This window comes from Tachypleus tridentatus, chromosome 11 (genome assembly GCF_004210375.1).
Source record: "Tachypleus tridentatus isolate NWPU-2018 chromosome 11, ASM421037v1, whole genome shotgun sequence".
NCBI classification, from domain to species: domain Eukaryota; kingdom Metazoa; phylum Arthropoda; class Merostomata; order Xiphosura; family Limulidae; genus Tachypleus; species Tachypleus tridentatus.
In genome coordinates, this window is record NC_134835.1 from 72,310,768 (window position 1) to 72,335,667 (window position 24,900).

Consider the following 24,900-nt stretch of genomic DNA (forward strand, 5'->3'; position numbering starts at 1 on the left):
TGAAATTCCCAATTTTCACTCAAAGTTATAGAAATGCACTAATAATTTCTTTATTTCTTCTCTGAATGAAGAAAGAGACGTGAGCTTAGGCTTGTATAAATATCAAGATTGTATCACCAAAGCACTTTCTGTTTTGGCTTTTAAGTCACAACTTGTAAATTATTTCGTTAAAATGGTCAAAATGCTTGAATTGAAACTCTAACGTGTCTTTGTCTGGGTTGTGTATGCATGTTTTGGTCATTTCAACGTTAAATGTTGTTCAGAAAGTGTCTTAAATTAAGACAGCTTATTTATGCTAATATTTCTTATTACTCCCAAGAAAAGAAAGCAAATGATATAGTTTTCTAACAAACATGTTCACACAAGCGTTAGGATTCAAACATTTACTACCTTTTGTGTGATCGGTGTTTGAAGCCAAGGAATCAGATATATTACTAACAACATTAACTATTATTGCTCCAAAAGGCAGACAGATAAAGTTCCATTTCAGTTCCAAACATGTATACGGAAGTGAAACAGAGAAGAAACACACTTCAAGAGATGTGACAACATTTTTCACTAAAATCAAATTCTAAAATAGAAATTTGTCGTATCAATTTAACGTTAGCGTATAAATTATGCTTTTGAATTTTGTTCTTTCATGAGAAGCCTTATTGTTGAAGGATTCAGTGTTAAGTGATGCACTACAGTTAATAAGTCTTATAAAATTCATATAGTAGTTTTCTTTATAAATGATAACATGTGTCATTTTAAAAATTAATGATAAAAATAAAATAAAATAACTTATTTTGCATGAACATTTCATTGGTTTCGGTGGATTAATATAAGAAACTTTTAATATAGAAATGCGTAAACCTCAGCAATTACCTCAATTCATATTAATTATATGTAACTATCAATCAGTATTAAAATAATCAGTGTCCAAAATTGATTGTTTACCAGTGTGAAAAAGGTTAATTAATTGAAATAAATAAATATTCCTGTGTTCAATATTCTCAATCTTTAAGTAATCCAAATACTTTCACTGTGATCCCTCATTATTATTTCAGATTGATTTAGTTGTTCGTTCTAAATTATTATTGCTAATCACAAAAAATAATGATTTAAACAAAATTACAATTTTTAATGATACCAACCACCCAAGTCTTGTGTGAAAATAATTGATTAATCAGCAAATGAGGCTGATTAATTGATCAGCAGATTTCATTAATCCTTCACCTTTATGCATGTGTGGTCATTTTTATTCTCTGTCCTTTGCAAAAATAAAACAAAATTATTCCTTGTGACCTTGACCCTGTAGAAGATGTATCTATGAGGTTTATAATTTAACTTTTGCAAACAGTACTCTAGTTAATTGCTATGGTAAGTAAGTTTGTGATTGGTAAAGTTTAGACTGTTTTAAAGTCACTCCAGAATACGTATGATAGCACTGTACTGTAAACTATATTCTGTACTAAAAGTTATAGAAAGTAACTTACTTCGCAGTCGTGTCAAGAAGTGATATTAATATGAACTTTATTTACACTGACGCATACAACGAGAAGGAAAGTGTTGGTAAATGGATGATGAAGGAACGAGGAGGAAAGTGTTGGTAAATGAATGATGAAGGGACGAGAAGGAAAGTGTTGGTAAATGGATGATGAAGGAACGAGAAGGAAAGTGTTGGTAAATGGATGATGAAGGAACGAGAAGGAAAGTGTTGGTAAATGGATGATGATGAAAGTGTTGGTAAAATGAAGGAACGAAGAAAGGAGAATGAAGGAAAATGTAAATGAATGATGAATGAAGTGAATGATGATGAAAGAACAAGATGATGGACGATAAGAACGAGAAAAGAAGAGAAAGAAGGAAAGTGTTGGATGAACGAAATGGATGTTGGTAAAATGGATGAAAATAAATGACGAAGAAACAGAACGAGAAGGAAGGAACAAGAAAGAAAATGTTAGTAAAAAGAGAATGTTGAAGGAATGGAAGAAGAATGAGTGTAAATAAGTGAATGGATGATGTAAAGAAATGAGAACGGATAGAAATGAAGAAAGAACGAAAAAAGAACAAAGGAAAGTGAAATGGATGATGAACGATGGAAGAAGAAAAAGTGTTAGTGAATGGATGATGAAAGAACGAGGAAAGAAAGTGTTGTGAATGGATGATGAAATGATAAGATAATGAAGAATGGATGATGAAAGAAAGGAGGAAAGTGGATGATGAAGAACGAGAAGAAAGTGTTGGTAAGTGTTGAACGAGAAGGAAAGTGGATGATGAAGGAACGAGAAGGAAAGTGTTGGTAAATGGATGACGAAAGAACGAGAATGAAAGTGTTGGTAATTGGATGATTAACAGATCAATTTACTTAAAAAACGATTTTCTTTTATACTATGGAATAGTGAGTATCAGGCGATTTTACGGTACAACTTTTGCTTGGGCTCAGTTCAGTACAATAAGAACCTAGAAATCCCAGTCATCTTTATAAATAAAATGTGGATTGGAAAATCCTCGTACCAATAATGTTATATGAAACTGACAGATACTTACTGAAGAACCAGGACCTTTAAGTGAAGACTTGACTAAGTTAAGTCAAACTTAAAAGCAAGGAGAAAGTCATTGTAAGAAATGCTAAGTGAGATAACTATCGGGTGAGTGCTGTGTTGCAGGGAAAGTGACCTAGTAACAACTAAGAAAAAGTAGTGGACTCGTAATACCAAAGTATCGATGGAAGAAAGAGGTGAGGTGGAAGTGAGGTTAATAAGGACTAACGAGAAAAAGACTGGAAGCAAAAACTAAGTTGTAAGAAATACTACGTTCGCAAAATTAATTATTCTGGACTGACCTTATGGAATATGATAACATATTGCAACACCTCCACAAAAATAATGAATAATACACTCCATTTAAGCACATAAGAATAAGCTGTAATTATTTCCTGTATAAAATATTTATATCAATCGAACCTAAAAATAAGAACAAAATAAAACACACCCGTCTCACGTTATTCAATCATTAATAATTAAAAATCTCATTTATTGAGCAACAATTTAATATATAATTGGATATAATTAAAATGTTATTAATAGCTGAATTATACAGAGTAGACTAATAATATTTAAACTTGCCAAGTTACGAGAAAAGAGAGCTAAGAACTTTGGTTGTGGCCGCGAAAATGTTTTATGAAAATCAAATGTTCACGAAAAGCGCGTTTTTTTTTCATAAGTATTCTAAAAAACAACAACAAAGAACTAAGATAAAATGCGGACGAATCCTCTCTGTGTATTCGATATTGCAGAAAATCTCTGGTGGAGAAAACTGAAAATACTTACACGAGTTACACAATAGTGAATCGAAACCACGTGCTATACGCCACCATAATTCATGTTCCTAGGACATTTATCATCGCTTCGCCATGAAGGCGTTTCTTTCTTTCTTTCATTTTTTTAATGTTTACTATATACATTTTTTCATTAGTAGCAAAGTCCATGAAATATTTTTTAAGGTCCAGGTCAACAAACAAAGAAATCACTCCTGCCATTGGAACTTACAGCTTCATTAATTTTACGTTATAGACGCAAGTGGCTGTGAAAATGTCACGTTTACCAGAACGTTTTCTAACCTTTTGTACATTAATATTATTCAGTAAGTGTTTGTTGGATAAACTTTCTTTACATGTTTACTCATGTATTTTAATATATACAAAGTTTAACGTACAAAACATCTTACAAGTTTCATATCAATTAAGTTAAAATTGAACGATATAAAACTTAACTTTTCCCACCTCTCAGTTTTAATGTTTTAAACTTGCAATATAATAATAATACATTTTTATTTAACGTATTTAATACACGTACATCTTAATATTCTATTAAAGCGGAAGGATTATTTCTTTGCAATTAAACACAAAGCTACACAATGAGCTATCCGTACTCTGCCCATCGTGAGAATCGAAACCCGGATTCTAGCCACATAAGTCTCCAGACATGCCGTTGTGCCACTGGGGGTAGACTGGAATAGATAGTTTATGAAACATGTACTTACGTTATCATACACCTACAACCTGGCCAAAACTCAGCTCTGATACCTCAAAATAATTTCTACGTTTTATCACATGATATCTAAATACACCTATAGACTGATTTGTATGTTTACATCTTGAATAATCGTAGTTTAGTTAACAGTCGGAAACCACAGCGAAAACAAAAATTTCTTCTTGAAGATTATGTAACATTTGGCATTTAAGTAATTGTCAGAACGTAACGAATAAAACAGAAGGATAAAGTATCTGTTAGAGTATCGTCAATAAACTGTCTTCTTGTGTCAGAGTTTCCTCTGCCTTTTTACCAAAACTTTACACTGCACTGCAGTGTTAAAAAGTGGAACTACTGACTATCAATTATGAAAATAATATGCCCGAAACATCATGAGTATGATGAAATTTTACCCTTTGATATCATAAATGTCATAAATATGACATGACACAATTACATAGATGTTCAGGTTTTGCCTTTAATTTATTAAGCATTATTTATACGAACAAGTTTTAGGTTTTGGTTTCAGTATATGTAGACGCCATTGAACCAAATATCCTGGGTATTGATTTCAATATTTAAGGCACCTAGAGATGATGTTCAATGTGTAAGTTATTTAGTATGAAATTTAACACTATGTAATTATCATAGTAACATAAATGGTAAGTTGTAATGAGATTGTAATGTTGTATCTTTAGTCATTTATTGGTCCGGCATGGCTAGATGGTTAAGGCACTCGTCTCGTAATCCAAGGGTCACCGATTTGAATCCCTGTTACACCAACCATGCTTGCCCTTTCAACCGCGGGGACGTTATAAAGTTACGGTCAATCCTACTATTTATTAGTAACGGTGTAGCCCAAGAGTTGATGGTGATGACTAGCTGTTTTCCCTCTAGTCTTACATTGCTAAATTAGGGAGACGGCTAGCGCAGATAGCCCTCGTGTGGCTTTGCGCGAAATTTAAAGCAAACCAAACCAGTCATTTATTATTCCTCATTAATAACTTTTGATTAAAAAAATAACCTTGAGAAATGTTAAAAAACTGGTAAGCCGCCTACTAAAAATGTAGACACAATAATATTAACAAAAAAAAGACTAAAAATCGGCTAAAAAGACATAAAATAGTTCAGATTAATATACACTAAATAAAAACTTTTTTATTATTTTCTCACACTTCCTTTACATTTCACAAACTTAAAGCCAGGAAATGAAGGCAATAAACCAGTCTATCGTTGGCTGCCTGTAATGTGAGAACACTGGAAGTGGCTCCAAGAAAACGGCATATCATCTTCCACAAGGTAACATCAAACGTGACTTAATGGTGTGAAAATTCGCTTCGACAGCCGCTATGACGTGGTTTGGAGAAGATTTATACAAATATTAAACAGAACGCCCTCTAGTGGCACAGCAGTATGTCTGCGGACTCAAACAGCTAGAAACCAGGTTTCGATACCCGTGTTTGGCAGAGCACAGCTAGCCCGTTGTGTAGCTTTGTGCTTAATTTGAAACAATTAATTAAACGAAGTCCACAATTTTGTCACATTTTTATATCTCGTATGCTTTTTTTTGGTAAAACTAGTCGAGAAAGTCCACAACTTATCCATCGCAGACTCAGATTTTTCTTTTTTCATTCCTTTCAAACATGCATCTCCAGTTTTAATTCTATGTTAAATTTTCCCGAAAATTATTCACGTATTTTTAACATGATGATTTCCGATCTCACAAATTTTCAAGATTCTGTGCACCAACCCACCTGGAGTCAGAAACCGAAAATGAATACTAGTGTGAAAGGTTAAAATTTTATTTTCAAGGTCTTGCATTTTAACTGTTTTATTCAAAGGAATGCCTATTAAAGACGTTGGTGTTATGACATTTATCTTATTACGTATATTAGTTTGATGGTTCTACTAGCGAGTCAAGACAAACCTAGTTCTATCACTCGGTCAAAAGCTGTTCATCACGCGTCCAAGAGGTAAGTGACTTATGGATACGTAGCCATTCATAAAGCTGCGAAAATGTTCATAAAAACAACACTAACATACTTGAACTGAAATTACTGATATGTAATCTTAAAACTAGATTGTAGTCTTTTTCGATCTAAGTGCATACACGCACGTATACACGCACGTCGCACAAATACCCCTAGCCGTCCCTCAGTGTAAGACAGACGTATCACCACACAACTCTTGGGCTACTCTTTTACCAAAGAATAGTGGATTGAGAAACAGAGTAACGGATTAAAACGCGCTAGGCCTGCCGGGCCTACAAAGAAACAGAAACAAAAACTACATTGTTTTTAAGCGACACTTTAAAAAAAAAAGAGATAAAAGTGTGTATTTTAAATTTGTACAATACATTTTTCTTATATATCTTCCTTTGACACTCGAAACTTGTGTCCAGGATGAATGAATAATAAACTCGTAGTAAGCTTTACCCGAGAGAAACGTGATGAAACATTTAGACAATCAGATCTGTTGCGTGTTCTTCAGGTAGTACAAGGCACGTAAACAACAGGTTTACTCACGTAAATCGTGGCGCCAAATGTAGGGCTTAAATTTATCAATTTGATGGTAAGTTTCAAAAAGTAAGAAAAGAAAAAAAGATTTTCCCTTTTAAAATTGCGTGGAAAATATTTTATGTAATTCGAAGCAACTCTTTCAATAAATTTATAAAAAGGAAAATAAAAGAATAAATTATCTTAGCTCTAAAGCAGTTAAGTCATTTTGTAGAGCGAATTAGTAATAGTTAACTTGTATTAGTCTAAATAATTGAAGCATACGAAACTCTGGAGAAATAAATTAGTTACAATGCAGTAAGGCTTAGCAACGAAACGCTTATTCAAGCATAACTTTCCCAAAATCTGAGATGTGGCTAACTGATTCATTACAGCTCACGATTTAGTTACTTTGTTTTAAATAAAATATATTTTAATTGCGTTTATTACCATGATCCGTCTCTGTAACTTGAAGTTGTTGTTTTTATACCAGATTTATAAATTTACATTGTTTCGAATGATTAACAAAGACTAGTTTTTTGGCGGTTTTTTTTTACTAGAAACAATTTTTCAGGAGTCATTAACCTTAAAGTATATGACAACAATGTCCTTTATCTATTATATTTAGTGAAAAACGACTATTTCCCTTTTCTAATCTGAATATATTCAGATTCTCCGAACTTTCTTCAACAAAGAATTTCTATGAAAGACGGATATGAAGTCATTATCTGAATTTACCAGACAGATACAGCTATGTAATATATCAATAACGTTAGAAAATTGAAATACTTAGAAGATCCTCAAGAAATAAGAAAAAACGTTTACTTAAGTTTATGAATCATATTTAGTTTAAGGTAATCGAGTGACTGAATTATTTATTTATTTATTTAGGTAAATTCTTAAATTGTGGTGATGATAAGTATTAGGAAATATATAGAGTTTTTCCTTTTTATATAAGAGCCCCCCTTCCCCGAATCTGGACTTTGGGTCAATTGCTCCAACTATTCTTAAGCTATTGAGAAGCGTAATTATAGTAATAATACGTAATCAATGCACGTGGCAATTTCAAACTGTAAACATAGTAGCTTTACGCCACGCCAGTTTAACAAAAAAACAAGAACAGCATGTTTTTATTACTTTAAGATGTAAATGTTGAGATCCAGATACATAAGTATTACAGTATGTTTTTATTACTTTAAGGTGTAAATGCTGAGATCCAAATACATAAGTATTAAGTATGTTTTTATTACTTTAAAGTGTAGATGTTGAGATCCAGATACATAAGTATTACAGTATGTTTTTATTACTTTAAGGTGTAAATGCTGAGATCCAGATACATAAGTATTAAGTATGTTTTTATTACTTTAAAGTGTAGATGTTGAGATCCAAATACATAAGTATTACAGTATGTTTTTATTACTTTAAGGTGTAAATGCTGAGATCCAGATACATAAGTATTAAGTATGTTTTTATTACTTTAAAGTGTAGATGTTGAGATCCAGATACATAAGTATTACAGTATGTGTTTATTATTTTAAGGTGTAAATGTTGAGATCCAGATACATAAGTATTACAGTATGTTTTTATTACTTTAAGGTGTAAATGCTGAGATCCAGATACATAAGTATTAAGTATGTTTTTATTACTTTAAAGTGTAGATGTTGAGATCCAGATACATAAGTATTACAGTATGTGTTTATTATTTTAAGGTCTAGACGTTGAAATTCAGATTCAGACTCAACTGGTAATTATAATTAAGGCTACTTCCACAATACCATTAAATAACTTAAAACAGGCAGAGAATATTTAAATACAAATTAAAAGAAGCAAAATAGAACTTACCTTCTGCCTCTTAAACGATGTGAGTAACATTAATTAGAACCTTTAAGAAGTTATAATTACGGTAGTAACAACAATGTATCTAAGAAACTACAACTGTGGCAACGGTACAAGTATATCAAGGAACTGCAGTTATAATAGGTATTCACGATGATTAAAAATAACATCTGTAATGAGTTAAAAACTACAAAAGTGGAAAAAGTTATGCAACTTTGTTTTAATTAGAAACTTAAAGTTTAGTTCATTGGAGTTGGTAAAACTGGAACCAATATTTCAAATTTAACTAGTTTTAAAAGTATGATATATACAACTAATACTACCAGATCTAATCAAAACTAAGTACAACGCTCTGAAAGTAAAAACTGTACATACACCTAAGAAACTATAATTACATAAACTAACCACAGGACATTAGAAACATTTAACTACAAACAAGCTTCAGGTAACTGTAAGAAATTCTTGTCAACTAACTTTTAAAAGGTAAAGTTAGGAAGCCCTAATAACTAAAAGAGTTAAAAATTTCAGTACTTGACTTATGAAACTGCTGAATTAGCAGTTAGTCGTTATTATATTACCAAACAGTTACAAACCCTTAAGATTCAGTTGCATAAACTGATTTGAACTCGTCTCTTGATTGTCTACGTAGTGTTGTTTAAATAGTAGTCACAACATAAAATACAGTTAAAAACACGTAATGCCATTTCTTCATAACTTTTCATTCGAGTGGGCCTAGCGTTACGCCTCATCATCTGTGACAGTCATGCGCTTACACGACATCGTAAACCCTGCCCCATGTCAGTCTTGCACAAACACAACTCAACAACTAGCTCCAGACCAAAAGAGAAGAGAGAGTCAGGTTTATAGAAACTAATTGTCTGCTAAAAAGCGCCGATAATGTTTACTTAAAGAACGTAAACATCCACTTCGTGTTTCTTACGTGAATGTACTTTACGTAACCTCTAAACCAAAGGTCAATGGTCAACTTATTTTGAAAACTTCAGAGCTATAGCTTTAAAACAGCTGAGACGAGTTCACGAATAATGTTCACACAGTTAGGTGTCGAGAACGTTGTGGTTGAACACCATAACAGCACCATAAGTTAAACATTGTTTTAAGATTTATAACGTTATTTTACGTATTAACCAGTTTATCACTGTTTAGAGCCAACAGTGTCATCTTATAAATTAACCGTTGTTTTAAAGTATCTAATACCATTTTGTAGATGTTTACGCTCTGAATATATGTGTTAGCCAATACAAACTTGTAAAGGTGTCGAAGCCTCCATTGGAGGTTGAAATAATCTATACCTTTTACTCTTTTCTAGTTTATAAATATCAAGAGAAACGGAACACCAACAGATATATTTATTTTTTTTAAAGAGAAAACAAAGAAACAAAAAACTCCTACAACTATATAATCTAACGGATTTTAGAAATGCTCCAAGATGTAAAGAAACTAAATTATTAAAAGCACGACTTCAAGTTCTTCCTTTAATTACGCGTGTTTTAGTCTGCAAATCGAGTTAGTTTATTTCTTTTTGAATTTCGCGCAAAGCTACACGAGGGATATATGCGCTAGCTGTCCCTAATTTAGCAGTATAATACTAGAGTGAAGGCAGCTAGTCATCACCACCCACCCACAACTCTTGGGCTACTCTTTTACCAACGAATAGGGAGATTAACCGTAACATTATAATGTCCCCACGGCTGAAAGGGCGAGCATTTTTGGTGTGACGGAGATTCGAACCCCGACCCTCGGATTACGAGTCGAGTTCCTTAACCACCTGCCCATGTTGGGCCTATTTACCTATTTTTAAAACATAAAATCTCGTTTCGAGTATAAGAAAATAAAATGCACATAAAACAACATATGTTTACAGAAGTTTTATCTTAAACACACTTCAAGAAAACCCAATGTTTCATTTGAATCCATCTAATCTGTGGTATCACTCTGAAACTGCATACAGTGTTACCAATATATTTAACAGCACTATATCTCGTAACACACATGGTATAACATAGTGCTATATCGCTTGCGGTATTACAATTATATTTAACAGAACTATATCTCATAATACGTTATAAATATGATCAATGATAATATGTCACACACAGTGTTATAAATGTGTTTAATGGTCCAACATCACATACTGAATTATTAATGTGCGTAATACCTTGCGGTGTTACTGTTATGCTTAACGGTATTAAATCACGTAAAATATTATGATTATTATTGAAAGCACTATATCGTAAACTTTACTATTATTACGCTTAATGGTACTATATCACATGCAATATTACTTTCATACTTAATGGTAACATTATATTGCACGCTTTATCACTATTATGTTTAACGTACTGTATACCAGGCATAATTATGAATGTGCTTGTTTGTTTGCTATAAAACACAAAGCTACAGATTTATCTATCTGTGCTCCGATTTCCGCGGTTATCGAAATAAAATTTTTAGCTTCATAGTCTCACAGACGTACCACTAAGCTATCGCGACAACATTAATGTGCTTAATGGTACTATATCACACGCACTGTTACTATTAATGTGCTTATAGTACTATAACGCATGATCTATTACTATTATAGTTAAAGGTATTATATGACACACAATATTTGTATTGTACTTAATGGTACTATACTGAATGTAGCACAACTATTACGTTTAACAGCACTAAATATTCCAGGCAATATTACACAAACTGAAATTACTGACAAACAAATAAGTTGTTTTAAGACTAAGTAAACAAAATATTTCTTGTGAAAAATTCTTAAATAACGTTCAAAAACAACTACACGTCTAATGCCGAATCTTTCTTTTGAACTTCCCCCAGCGGCACAATGGTATGTGTGAAGACTTACAACGCTAAAAACCGAGTTTCGATACCTGTGGTGGGTAGCGAACGAATATCTCGTTTTGTAGCTTGGTTCTTAACTTGAAACAAACAAATAGTTTTGAACCTCGTTATCTAGCGTTATCCAATTTAAGATATTTGTAATTCAACTTACGTTTTGGGTATATCATTATTTCATGAAATATTTACCGAGTAATGAAGGCTGTTAATTCACTGTAAAATAACATGAAAACAAAGTTTCTTTCCCATTGAAGATACTTTCGAAATACTGTTGTTGTTTGCTTGTTTCAAAGCTATACAATGTGTTATCTGCATTCTATCCAGTGTAGGAAATCAAGCCCGGGATTTTTGCTTTGTAAGTCTATAAACATGTCTCACATTCACTAGGATACGTTGAAATACATGTACTTCAGTGTACAAAAGAGTCACAAGTCATGTTACACAATTATATCCTCGCACTTTTCGAACTTCAAGATTTATCAGTTTAAAAACATTCGAATCGTATTTTGATTAATTTTAATATCTTTTAGAGCAGAAAGTTTAACAAAAGCCCTCATGATCGCCCAAAATCTTAAAAAGATAGCAAATATGGATTTGATTTTTAAATTTTACATTTTGTACTTATTACTTCAGATTTTACAGTTAACACAAGTTTGAGGTCATCAGTTGTATCTTTAATCACCATTTAATATTAACATTTTTCATACTTTTTGTGTTAAGAACAATCACTTTCAGTGTGTTTAGTTGTAGCATAACACTTCGGGTTTCTTAGCGGGAATTTACGCTGACATTTTGCAGGATGGAAATATTATAACTTTGCAGCTCGTTTAAGCTTTCATAAATTCGGAATAAAATGCAAACAAATTATCTTTTTATGAATAAATTAACTCTAATGTCTACGTTTTTAAAGAGTTCTATCAATCTATATCAGGTTATGCAATCGGTACCAGTACTGGTTTATAGTATATCATGTGTTGAGAATGATATCTGCTATCACAAGTTCCATTCGGATTTTTGACCAGACGACTCCTCTGGTATTTCAGCTTTGCTTTTCACAAAATTGTAAGTGTTTGATGTGGTAGTTTTGTGTTCATACTTGAGTCAGTAAGTGAATCTCACCGAGTAAATCGGCAATAACATGAAATATTGAAAACTGATGATTCCCACGCTCTGAAAGAGAAAGTGAATGTGCCTATGTGACTGATTGTACGTTAGGTATGTGTGTGCGTAATTAGACTTTAGTATGCAGGCAGGTCAAACGTCACGACGTTTTAGTGAGTTATGTTCAAAATCTGATTAAACTATTTAGTTTCGTGGTATACAAACAAACTTGACATCAAATTATAGATAATATAACAACTTTTAATACTATATAGGTTTGAAGTTTTAATTGTATAATAAAATATTTAAAAACAACCTAAAATTTCCCTAATATGAAAATTTGGATATTTGTTCTTGAGCTGTCTCCTCTTCTGGATTTTTTGTCTACCCCTAGCAAACTACGAAATGTAACGTAAAGTATTTTTTTTGTAATTAGGGAAGGGACGTTCTTAAGCTATATTTTTATATTCTTCAATCTTATAGGGTTAAAGAGCAATCAATGAAAATCAGAAAACACTTTCTTTGCCTGCCTTTGACATGCTATAATTTGTAATTTGATGATAGATTTTTAGGCTGACACCTATTAAGTTTATAACCAATAGAAAGCTTACAGATAACTGACAATCTAGTTTGATGTGAAAAATTTTCCCACGAGAACTCACTGGGAAGAACAGTTGAATTTCTAACTGCTCGAGCACATGTTAAAGGGCAACGTATTACAGCCAGTACTATTTCAAACCTTGAACTAGATAAGTGCTAAGAAATATTTAAGAAAATTCACTATTTTACCTGAATACTATACACCTGAATGGCTTTGAAAAGATGACAAACATTAACTAAAGATATGTCAACTCTCGAGGGGACTGACCAATCGAGTTCGAAAAAAGAAAATTAAAATATTAAAAAAACAAAAGACAAAACCCACATTATTTCACCCTGTGATGTGATTAACACTGTTATTTTTAATAACACTTAGAGTGTGTTATTCGTTTTTATTATATTTATAATAAAGCTATTAAGGTTGTCTACCGCTCTCCCTATTTTTGAATCACTGACCGAATACAAGACAGTCAGTTAATAAATTTGATGAAAACAGATAAAAACTAAACTTTTATTTTTTAAAGTATGTTTTAAACAAGATCATAACATAATCAATGATTACCAAATATTTGATGTTAAACATAAACAGCTAAAATGTATTACATGAACATAAAAAATTATAATATGAATTGAATGATTTAAAAATAGCATAACTTGTTAAATGTTGTTAAATTTAAATATTCTTTCTTTAACAATTTGGACAATAACAGATGTATTATAATATAAAAAATAATCGCAATGGCTCCAATAAAACACCAACACTAAACTGATATTTGTTAGCTAAACACAAAAGTTGAGGGGTTGTTTAAGATTAAAAATAGCCTTGACATTATTGTCTGTACCCTAAATATAAATTTGCCACTGGGTTCATGTTTTAAAAGGCTTCAACGCCACGTGATGCGCCTGTTTTTTTTTTCTTCAGCCACACTCGTGTTGTCAGTAAATGATTGAACAGTGATACATTTCGTCACACTGTAACCAATGTTTATCATTGTTTTCCAATGGAGATTCCATTTCTTGTCGCACTTGTTTGTTTCTTTTTTATAGATGTTTGGACGTATTTAGAACATCCTTGTTTATGGCTTAGCCGGAACTTGTACTTCACAAATGTGCTTCCCAAACTTTTTCTGCTTTTTTTGGGGGATTGCGAAAAACAGATAAATCTTTCGGTGTCATTGTTACGTCACATTCTTCATACAAGCATGTTGAAATTACCGACAAGCTTACGATTCTATTGTCACCATACGTGCTGTCAGAGTGAGATAAAGACTGGAATAAACCTCGATTCATTTAGCGGTACGAATAACAAGTTACCCACTTAATGGAAATTCCCTTACTTACATACGATTATTATGAATAATATAATATATTTCAGTTTATTCCGCTTGTGTTTACGATGTCAGAAAAGTTTAATTTAGATCAAATCTTGCTATTAATTAGGATGCAATAAATTTATAGATTAAAATGTGGAAATAAATAAGTTTGAATTGAGACATAAATGATATCAACATATGCACTGGTCATGTGACATCTACAAAATCTTGTGAGATTTGCATTATTTACACCATTTGACAAAATCGATTTGTCCTTACCTATAATTAACGAATCGCTGACCCATTTTCACTTGCAAGTACCCTAAATGTCCCCCCGGAGGCTTCCATTGTATCCGTTAATAACTTACAACTCATTGGTCCAACTGCCACCAAAACTTGCATGTACCCTTAAAGTTCCAGGAAGAGATAGAGGGGATCATGTTAGGATCTAATATTGCCTATGCGTTGAATGAGTACATCAGATAGTTTAGATATACCTTAAATATATAAGTATTTATTCTGTATACTTTAGCTGTCTTAAGTGTATTTTAAAATTTGCTGTTTATTAGTGAAACTCACAATGCTTAATTGTCAGACAGCTATTAAGTATGTTATGAAGAGACATACATAAGATCAATGTAACAAACCTAACATAATGGAAATAATTATAATACTAATCTACTATCAAGCTGTGGAGGTATTCCGCTCCTTGTTATTACTTTCTGAGACCAATGATCTGCATAAAAACGGTAATAAGCTGAGAGACCCGCGGACAAGACGTGACACTGATTATAAAGTAATGACTCGAGAGGCCTACGGACATGGTTTTACCTCAACTACTAGGATAAGTTGTGTTACGAACTTATGTCAGAAACTAAATACTTAGTCTTCAAATGACATCACGTATTGAGTTGACTGTAAAATTAGCAGTAACTACCCACGAGAAAACACTTGTAGAAATATATCATGACTATGCAGTCTATTTACGCAACTCAAGTGCAGAGAATAGAAGTTTCAGAAGTCTCTCGTCCTCAAAGGTGGAAAATCTTCGAAGCACCATCCCCTAATTTCGTTGAACTAATTTCTCTTTGGTGTTAATTGTAACATAAGGACGTAGCTTAGTAGTCAGCGTGCTGTATTAGAGATTCAAAGGTTCATGGTTTGTATCCCGTTGCTGCAATATTGCTCTCATTTTGAAGAGATAAATGTTTTGTAACAGACTCTTAAATCTCACTATTAGATTGGAGTAGCCCAAGATTTAGCGAGCTTTTGCTGCGTAATCTATCCATAAAAATTACAGACAACCAACATAAACAACCACAGGTAAACAAACCATCACTAGAGGTAATATTCTGTTAAACAATCACTTAAAATTGAAAATAAGACAAACTTATATATATATATATATATATTACGCCCGATTCGTTATCTGAGGGTCGCGAGTTCGAATCCTTGCCACACCAAATATTCTAGCCCTTTTGGCTGTAAAAGCTTTCCATTTGTTGGTAAAATAGTAGCCCAAGAGTTTGCGGTGAGTGCGTAGTCTTAAACTGCTAAATTAGCCCCTGTGTAGCTTTGCATGAAATAAAAAAAACACAACAAAAACAAACTATATACATATATACACACACATATATTTTATACATACATGCATATACAGATAGACACACACACACATATACACACATACATACGCACATAGACACACACACACACATATATATATATATCCAGAAGAACCGTATGTTGTTTCATTTTGGCAGCAGTACTGATGTTACCTCCTTCATGAGTCCTTGAAATTATAAAGGCTTCTAGTCTATTTTTGCTACTCCTTGTAGCAGTAACATTCTGCTGGTGTAAGGTAGACACTATCTGATGATTAAATCACTTTTTTGTAATGTATTTTATTTATTTCTGGTTAAAATAATAAATTTTGGAAAATGTGTTTAGATGGCATATCTTAAAGAAGTATTTCTGGATATTGTGGTCTTACACCACGATAAAAACAAGTAACATTTTTAACGGTTAGAAACGCGTTGTAAAATCGGATTAAGAAATTTTTATTGTTCTTTGTGTGCATTAGATTAATATTTTAGTAAACTGATACGATGCCTCCATCTCGATGACTCAGAGTTAAGTCTGAAGGCTTATAACGCTAAAAATTGGATTTCGATACTCCCAGCACAGATATTCATTCTGTAGCTTTCCTCTTAGCAAGAAAACTAAATTTTGGTTTAGACACGCATGTATAAGAGTGAAGTCTGCGGGTTTTTCTTTGGGCTAAAACGTTTGGTTTGTTTTTGAAATCCGCGTAAAACTATTCGAAGACTGCCTGCGCTGGCGTAATTTGGCAGTGATAGACTAGTTGTAAGGGAGATGTTCAACACCACTGCCGCCATCTTTTGAGCTACTCCTTTACAAGTGAATGATAGGATTGACCGCCCATTATCACACCCTGACGACTGAAAGGACGAGCAAGTTCGCTGAAGGGGACTCGAACCCGCGACCCCTCAAAGTTGCACGTCAAGCATTGTAACCACAAGACCAAATGTTTGATATCCTGATACAATACTCCTGGCATGGCCAGGTAGTTAAGGCGCTTGACTCGTAATCTGAGGGCGCGTGTTCGAAGCCCCGTCACACCAAACATTCTCGCCACTTCAGCCACTTGTAGGGGTTATACAGTAACGTTCAATCTCATTATTCGTTGGTAAAAGAGTAGCCCTAAAGTTGGCAGTGGGTGATGATGAATAGCTGCCTTTCCTCTTGTCTTAAACTGCTAAATTAGGGACGGCTAGCGCAGATAGCCCTCGTGTAGCTTTACGCGATATTCAAAAACAAACAAACCTGATATATTACTACAAAGTTCTTATAATCCCTAACAACTTATCTTGTACGTGTCAGGCGTGATCTAGTGGTTAGCGAGCTGTGTGTACAAAACTTCCGTAATCCGTGACTTGGTGTTAAATAAACTTCACCTTTTATTCATAGACGTCTTACAAAAGTACCAGTCTGTACCGTTATTCGATTATAGGTAGCCGTGTAGGCGACGAATGTTGGTAACTTGTTACCCTCCTTGTGGTAAGCATTTCTTAATTAGGTACAGTTGTGCATGAACCTTGAAATCTCTGACCTGGCCTTTTAGCCCATATATCTCATGCTATTCCCATTAAAAATATACTATACCAACTGTAAATTTGCATGCTTGGGAAAGTTTTTTTTCTTCATTTAAGTGTGATACGTAGTTTCATTTCTGCTGTATCTTTATTTAGGCTAAATATGGATTTTTTTTAATATATTTAACAACTCTTGCTATAAAACTAGGCTTTGTTATGTTTTGCAAGTTCACCGTGAACGTGTGCCAAATATCTACAGTTATCACGTACACCTACAAAAGTCTGTAAGCTTGTATTCAAAATTATCTAACTTGGAAGGTTGCCAAGTAATATATCTCACTACTCAGTGTTAACACAAGGAAGAAAACAGTTTTTTTTATCAGTGTTAAGAGAAGAATGAAAAAAGTTTCTTCTGAAAATCTGGCAAGACTTTCGTTGTATTTGCTAACCGTTCAGTATATATATATATATATGCACACGTTTAGAAATATAATTTAAATTTTATGTTTAATTTCGATTTGTCATGAAATAATAAATAACTAAACTAGTACTTAGAGCTTTCTTTCTTTCACGAAGCTTGCCACACCTCAAGCTGTTAGAAAAGTTAAAATTAACCAACAGCTAATTTCAAGTCATGTAGGAATTGCGTAGGAATAAGCCAGTATTAGGGATATTTTTAAGCCTCTATGTCTTCTCTGTAATAAGGGAGGAGCATTTAATAATGTCATCATTTGACAAGAACTTATTAAATATTCAGGGAAAAATGAAATTCTACAGATTCTATGTGTTTTTCTAGAAGATAAGTTGTACATGTCTACGTTTTTCTTACGTTTAAAGTCAAAGTCTACCAGAAAGATCTATTGCTTCCTTTGGCATCTTTTAATTCCCAATGCATTCAAATCTGCGTTTTCTTAACCCCATTCCAGTGGTACAGCGATACGTCTGTTGATTTATAACACTAGAAACCGGATTTCGATACCCGTGATAAGTTGATGACCGATAGCTCATCGTACTTAACTACAAACAAACGAACGAAAGCTTATTCTTTGGTCAATACCGCACGATTAATAAAAATAGAGTAAACCGAATTATTATAATGAGAACAATATTAATGAGTGGCAGTTTTTATTAACATATGCCATTAGAGATAATAGAATTAATGTTATGGAATGGCCAGGTCAATCAACTGATATCAATCCGATTGAAAATTTATGGGATGAGTGAAACCTATTAACGAAAGATCGAAAGTTAAACACGGAAGGTGAACTTTTTGAAGTACTCAAAGAAGGATGGCAGTCAATCACTTATAAATATCTATACAAACTCATTAAAAGCATATCACGTCGATGTGTAGAAGTTCTGAAATCCAAGGGAATGCCGGCTAAATATTAACTTGTGAAACTGGTTTGTGTTTCTTTGAGTTTCATTTTACTTTGATTATTACAGAGAAACTTGTATGATCATTCTGTAAGCTAATTGGAACAAGAATATCTAAGAAACTACAGCACGTGCACAACACTTTTTATGAGACTGTGTAATTAAATCATGAAATGTTCAGGTATTTACGAAAGCCATTGTTAACATTAGTATTTGAGATCATATTTGTACAGATCTCGTCGAATGTGTTCTAAAAACATATTGCTTTAGATATGTTTCTGTTATCTAATAAAAGATATAACAAATTAATAACATTTTCAAGGAGGGCATTTTTGTCTACCTCATGTACGTATATATAAAGTACCGCTGAAAAGTAGAATGATAATGAAACGGAAAAGCCATCGATGAAAACAAGTTAACTACTTTGTGGTACACGTGCAAGTTGGCTCTCTAAACATTTTCTTCTTTTACTAAAAGAACAACTCGTCAAAAAACTCGTTATGTTTTAAATGTTTGATTAACACTTTTGTTTGTTTGTTATTATACACAAAGCTACATAAAGGGTTATGTGTGCTATGCCCACCACGAGTATCGAAACCTGAATTCTAGCAGCATAAGTACGCAGACACATCATTGTGCCACTAGGGGAGCCTAACACTCAACTTGCTCCATGTTTGGCAGCTCTGAAATATTAATATTTAAACAGATGCCTTGATGTTCGCCATTGCACTATTCTTATGTAGCATCTGGAATGAAACTCTCAAATAATGAACAATTTAACAAATCTTTCGGTATCGCAAAGACAGACTCGTTTCGCGTTAGCAACACGTGCTACACTGTACGTATACAGATAGTAATGTCTACCTAATGTGCGATCAAGTTGGCTTCTAGCCACGTGATTCATTTTGAGCTGGTCTAACTTTCAGGAAAGCCTGTTCACGTTCAGTTTCACAACTTAGTTTGTGCAACAGGCAGCACCGTCAGAATGACGTCATTGAAGCCCATTCTTTCAGCTCTAAAACATATAAGAACTTATAGACCCACATAATACTTTAAGGAAACAGCGACACAATAAATATTGTACAATAAAAACATTAGTTTACTGAACTGAGTCGTTCCTTCAATTCCCAGTGGCAAATGTGAAGAACATTACACTGGCAGATAGCCAAGTCCAAAACATTTTTTTTTATTATTTATTCTTCAAACACAAAACCAGGCCAACAACCTTGTACAAAAGAAAGAGATGTCCCAAGGACTTCTTCCCATAATAAAGGTTGTTTTAGGTGGATGAAGGACTGAATCAGTCAGATTGGAAAATAATTCAATACATTGTTATAAACGAGTGCACGAGATGTCTTTGCTAATGGCGTTAAAGTACATCTTACTTTAAAAAATCAATGAAGTCGGTCAGTAAACAACTGAGACTTAAGTGACTTCATTGTGTCCTTCTCTGTCGAAATGGGGATTTTGTCGTTTACGATTTTAGAGGGTGAGATGAGTTTGACCTGTTCCATCCTCCAAAGTATTTCATTGGTTTCTGAGTAATGTTAATATAATTACTACAAAAGGATCGGACATAATTTCATCACTCGCTTTGACCCCTTTTAATATTATGTCCATGTAGGTAATTATGGTAACATTAAAGTACAAAACGCTATCGCTTCATTTGGTTACGTAAAGTTCTACATTTTGCAAACTGTGTATTCCGGTATTTCATATATATTCTATGTTAAAATGAGATAATTTAAATACACACCCTTTCAATGCTGTCATAATAACTTTAAAACAATATTAAGTTATAGTGGTTATTGCTTTTATTTTAATTTTATTAACACATATATTCATAGAAGAGAAATGCTTAATGATAAAATCATCATGTGTGCAGCATCTATCAAATTCATATAAGTCATTGTATACTACAATTCTTCGCAAAAAAATTTAGCGTACTGTGTAGGAAGGAGTCTATTGGTTATTGTTTCTATATTTGCCAATTTGTGCATGAAGTTGGATGAACGTTTTTCTTGGTACTTTGTATGTTGTTGCATGAATTGTGTTCTATATTATTTTTTATCAGTCATCAATCAAACGTCTGAATCGCAACCTTTGGGGGAAGGGGTCGAGTTCATATCGTCCCACCCTGTAAGGTTGTTTATTTTTTGTTCCAGTAAATGTCGATTTTGTGACAGCACGAGGGATGCAGTTTTCATTTGAATACTTTTTTTTCTGACTCTTTTCATAAGGCCAAGTTCATGTGTAATGCTACACAATATTTGTACGTGATTTGTGCTGACGTTATGTCCGTGCCGTTGTCATACAAAATCATTAACAGTTCTATATTTTCTCGGGTACTTTTTGTTCGTTTAACTTGCAAGGAGTTGTCACTTAGTTACTGGATGAATTATGTAGCCATGGTTTATTGCGTGTGACCTTTTTGTTCATCCAGCAAACGTTATTGGTTTCTGAGTAATGTTAATGTAATTACTACACGAGGATCGGAGCTTATATCCGGCTTTATCTGATCAAACTCCAGTAAGAAAGATCTGATCAACATAAGAATTAGCGCAGAGAGCTGCTCTACTATGCTTCCACTTATCCGAATTCTCAACCATGTTTTATTGAAAAGTTGTACCATGCAGAGCAAACTCTAGTAAGAAGTATCTGAAGGTGTCGTGGCATTGTTTTCCAACAGATATGAATTTGAAGTGACAGCGGTTCACACTAATGAACCACTTCAACTACAGCGAGAATGAAAAGAGTTAAAGGCGTAAGATGTGCTGGCGACATTTTGTAGTCCCGTACAATCTTCGTTCGGCTTCTCCTATTCAGGATGAGTTTCTGGGATTCAAAGCTGGATAATTTGACCTAAACTAAGGAGCGACTCACAGCCTCAACCTCGGAAAAGATCACAACCAAAATAGACCACAGATTTCTAAGGAATAAACATCATGGATTTTGTTTAGAACACAGACCGAGACGCCAGCCTGTTGTGTCTCTCAAGCGTCCAAATATCCACTGGACGAACCTTCTGTAGGCCAGGTGTCGCAATAATTTGTAATAAAAATACGTTATATTTGTAAGAAATATGGCCCTAATAAAATGAAACATTTACAGTATGTCTACTATCAACATTAAAGATTCATGAGAGGCATAATGTTTGAAAAAAATAATCATATTGTAACTTTGATCATATTTTAATAGTTAAACTGTTACCAGTGTTGATTATTGGTTTTGTCTGAATAACTAATTGGGAAATATAATATTATCTAACCTATATCAAAGCCATGTGTGTCATGTGACACTTGATTTTTCGAAATAGAAGGTGCCATAAAAACCAAGATGCATTTATTCATATAGATTAGTTAGGTTACTATTTTCCCATCATGATTTTAGTGATGGGGTTTGAAGGCTGTTATAAGGGGGAGGACGTGAAACCTTATAAGTGTAGTGAGTGTTGGTATAATAAACCTAAAGTAAAGACACAGTGTAGGATCACTTGGCCTAGAGCCAGGTGTGTAAAATTTATCATGAAAGTAAAAATATGGATTCAATTTTAAACTCAATTTGTTTCTGAATTAAGTTATTTTCTGTTATCTCACCAACGTTTTTAATAAAAACAAATCTTTATAATCAACGAGGACTAAAAAGTTAACAAATAATTTTCCAGGTTTGTTGTCTATATATTTCATTTTATATTTTCGGTACATATACTACTGAATATTAGGTTATACCTTTGTTGCTAAGTGACACGACATAAAAGCCATTGCTGGAACGTAGTGTTATCAAAATACACTGGCTTTTCTGTATATTAAATGTTGATCTAAATTATTTTTATCAATAATTATTATATGAATACGCTGGAATTAATTTGATGAATAATCATAATTTTTTCGGCTTATAATAAAGGAATTACCGACGTTTGATTGCATCAGTATTTTTCTTGGCCAAGTTTGATTTCGCAACATATATTCGTTTAATTTAGGTTTGAAATGTAAGGCTAGGAAATATCGTTTTTGATAGGTTATACGCTAGTACTAGTTATTATTAAAACACACTAACACTCTAACTGGCTGGTCATCGCCAACACGCTAGACCTCCCGCACTAACATGTGCAAGCAGCATATTCCACAGCCCATAAACTCAGGCATGTGATATAGAAATTTAGGCACCCCCGGACTTACAACGCTAGAAATCGAGTTTCGATACTGTGGTGGGCAGAGCACAGATAGCTCATTGTGTAGCTTTGCTCTTAACTTCAAACAAACAAGCAGAATCTTGAATGATGTATGATGAATCTGACAGATCTAGTCAGTTTGATCAGATCAGTGAATGTTGAGAGGGTGTGGTTGTATTTGAATGTCCAACCTGTCTGGACTTGACAATCTCACCTTTGTTTTCTAATAGTGGTAATAGCAGACATTTCCTTCTACTTTCCGTACAGGGAACATTTAATAATTAATATTAGGAATTATGTTATATACCTAAATTTATGAAACATTTTGTGCAACTTTTACTGGATTAGACCGACGTCTCTAATTCGGATAAAGAGTAATTTTTGCTGTTACTAGTGAGATTTGGTCAAAATATAACTTGTAAGTTATATAATTATATTAATTATTTATCTAGGTGTTGCATGTTATTAACTGAAACAGTGAGCTCACTCTTCTCTTATATTGCTCTTCGCTTCTCCTAATGCTCATCATCTCTACTCTCTTCGCGTTATTCACCACCAGTGATTCGTTTGGTTCTTTCCTCAACTCGAGGATCTAGCTTATAGGGGTTGTAGACCCCAATTTTACCTCTTTCTATCATCATTTGTTTCATCCCTTCGATGAATCTGTCATCATTTGCTATGTTTTTCGTTCCCTCTAGCTGAGCTAATTATAAATGCATGGCAACTGAAATCGTTTTAGCTAATCCCCTAGCAACCTATTCCCGAAACACTAGCGCACTGTTTTCGCGACAGCGTGAATTAAGTGTATAAAACAAACGCGATTTATACATAAAATTATTTGGTTGTCTCACACATATATTGCCTCACAACTAACTGGTTTTAAGGATAATTCATAATGTGTTTTTGCTACTAAACTTTAATCTTTCAAAATCAATTGTACTTTTCACGGATTCAATTTTCTATATGATAACGACAAGAAATCCAGGAGTACAAAGACTTAATCAATTATTTCCAAAAACGGTTTTAAAAAAGTATAACTTTTAAAACGCGAAATCGCACAAACTCTCTGATAGAATATTATGAGCACTTGACATAAAGGGTAAAATCTGTATCAAACACTAAAGTTCAATATGCACCATTTAGGAGCATTTCAACTATACTGAACAACTTGTGTTGCGTGATGTTATTTGATTAAAATATACCTTTTAGTTATACGTTCGATGCTTAAAGTTATCTTTTACTTACCAAATCGAACCTAAATATATGTATGTTAACTGATTTTGACTTAAGGGGATGGTTGGGTGTGGCATGCTGGTAAACTTGTTTGTACTTTGAATCCCATCACTACAACTATGAGTTCTGGATTCTGAGGCCGAGGGTACACTATGAGATTAAACATTTTACTGTTTGATCAACCACAATTGGACAGTAAACCATAATTGGACAGTGAGTGCTGTTGACTAACCGACATTCTTCTAGTATTTCAATTCAATGTTAAAGAAGGCTATTCAAATATTCGACTTAATAATCATGGTTACACCGTTGAAACATATAAGACCGTGTTAAATGGCTCACTTAATTATCATGATTCTACAGACTAACCATACTGGATCAAAGCAGATAGTCAACTTAACTTAATGATTATAGCGAACTCTGTAGTCAAACCGTACCAGTTTGTGTTAGATGGTTTACTTAATTGTCGTGGTTCCTCAGTTTAACCATAACAGTTCAGATCAGATGATCAACGTAACTTAATGATTATAACTAGCTTTGTAGTCAAACTGTATTGGTTTGTGATAGTTCACTTAACTGTCATGGTTCTACAGTCTAATCGTATTGGATCATATTAGATGGTCAACTTAATGATTATAACTAGCTCTGTAGTCAAACAGTAATAGTTTGTATCAGATGGTTTATTGAATTATTATAGTTTCACAGTCTAACCATAATGGATCAGTTCAAATAGTCAATTAACTTAATGATTATAGCGAACTCTGTAGTCAAACA

General features: G+C 33.3%; 1 protein-coding gene across 8 annotated transcripts in view; it reads right to left on the bottom strand.

The window, feature by feature from the left end:
* LOC143232446 (neuron navigator 3-like) overlaps positions 1–24,900 on the bottom strand; it is a 260,645-nt gene that overhangs the window by 194,554 nt on the left and 41,191 nt on the right. Inside the window, exon 1 of one of the 8 annotated variants that reach the window (XM_076467910.1) lies at positions 8,941–9,121. The exons of the other annotated variants lie outside the window; for them this stretch is intronic. The gene's annotated coding sequence lies outside the window, so the exon portion shown is untranslated. Of the gene's footprint in view, positions 1–8,940; positions 9,122–24,900 lie in introns of those variants that run through there. 8 annotated transcript variants of the gene reach the window in all.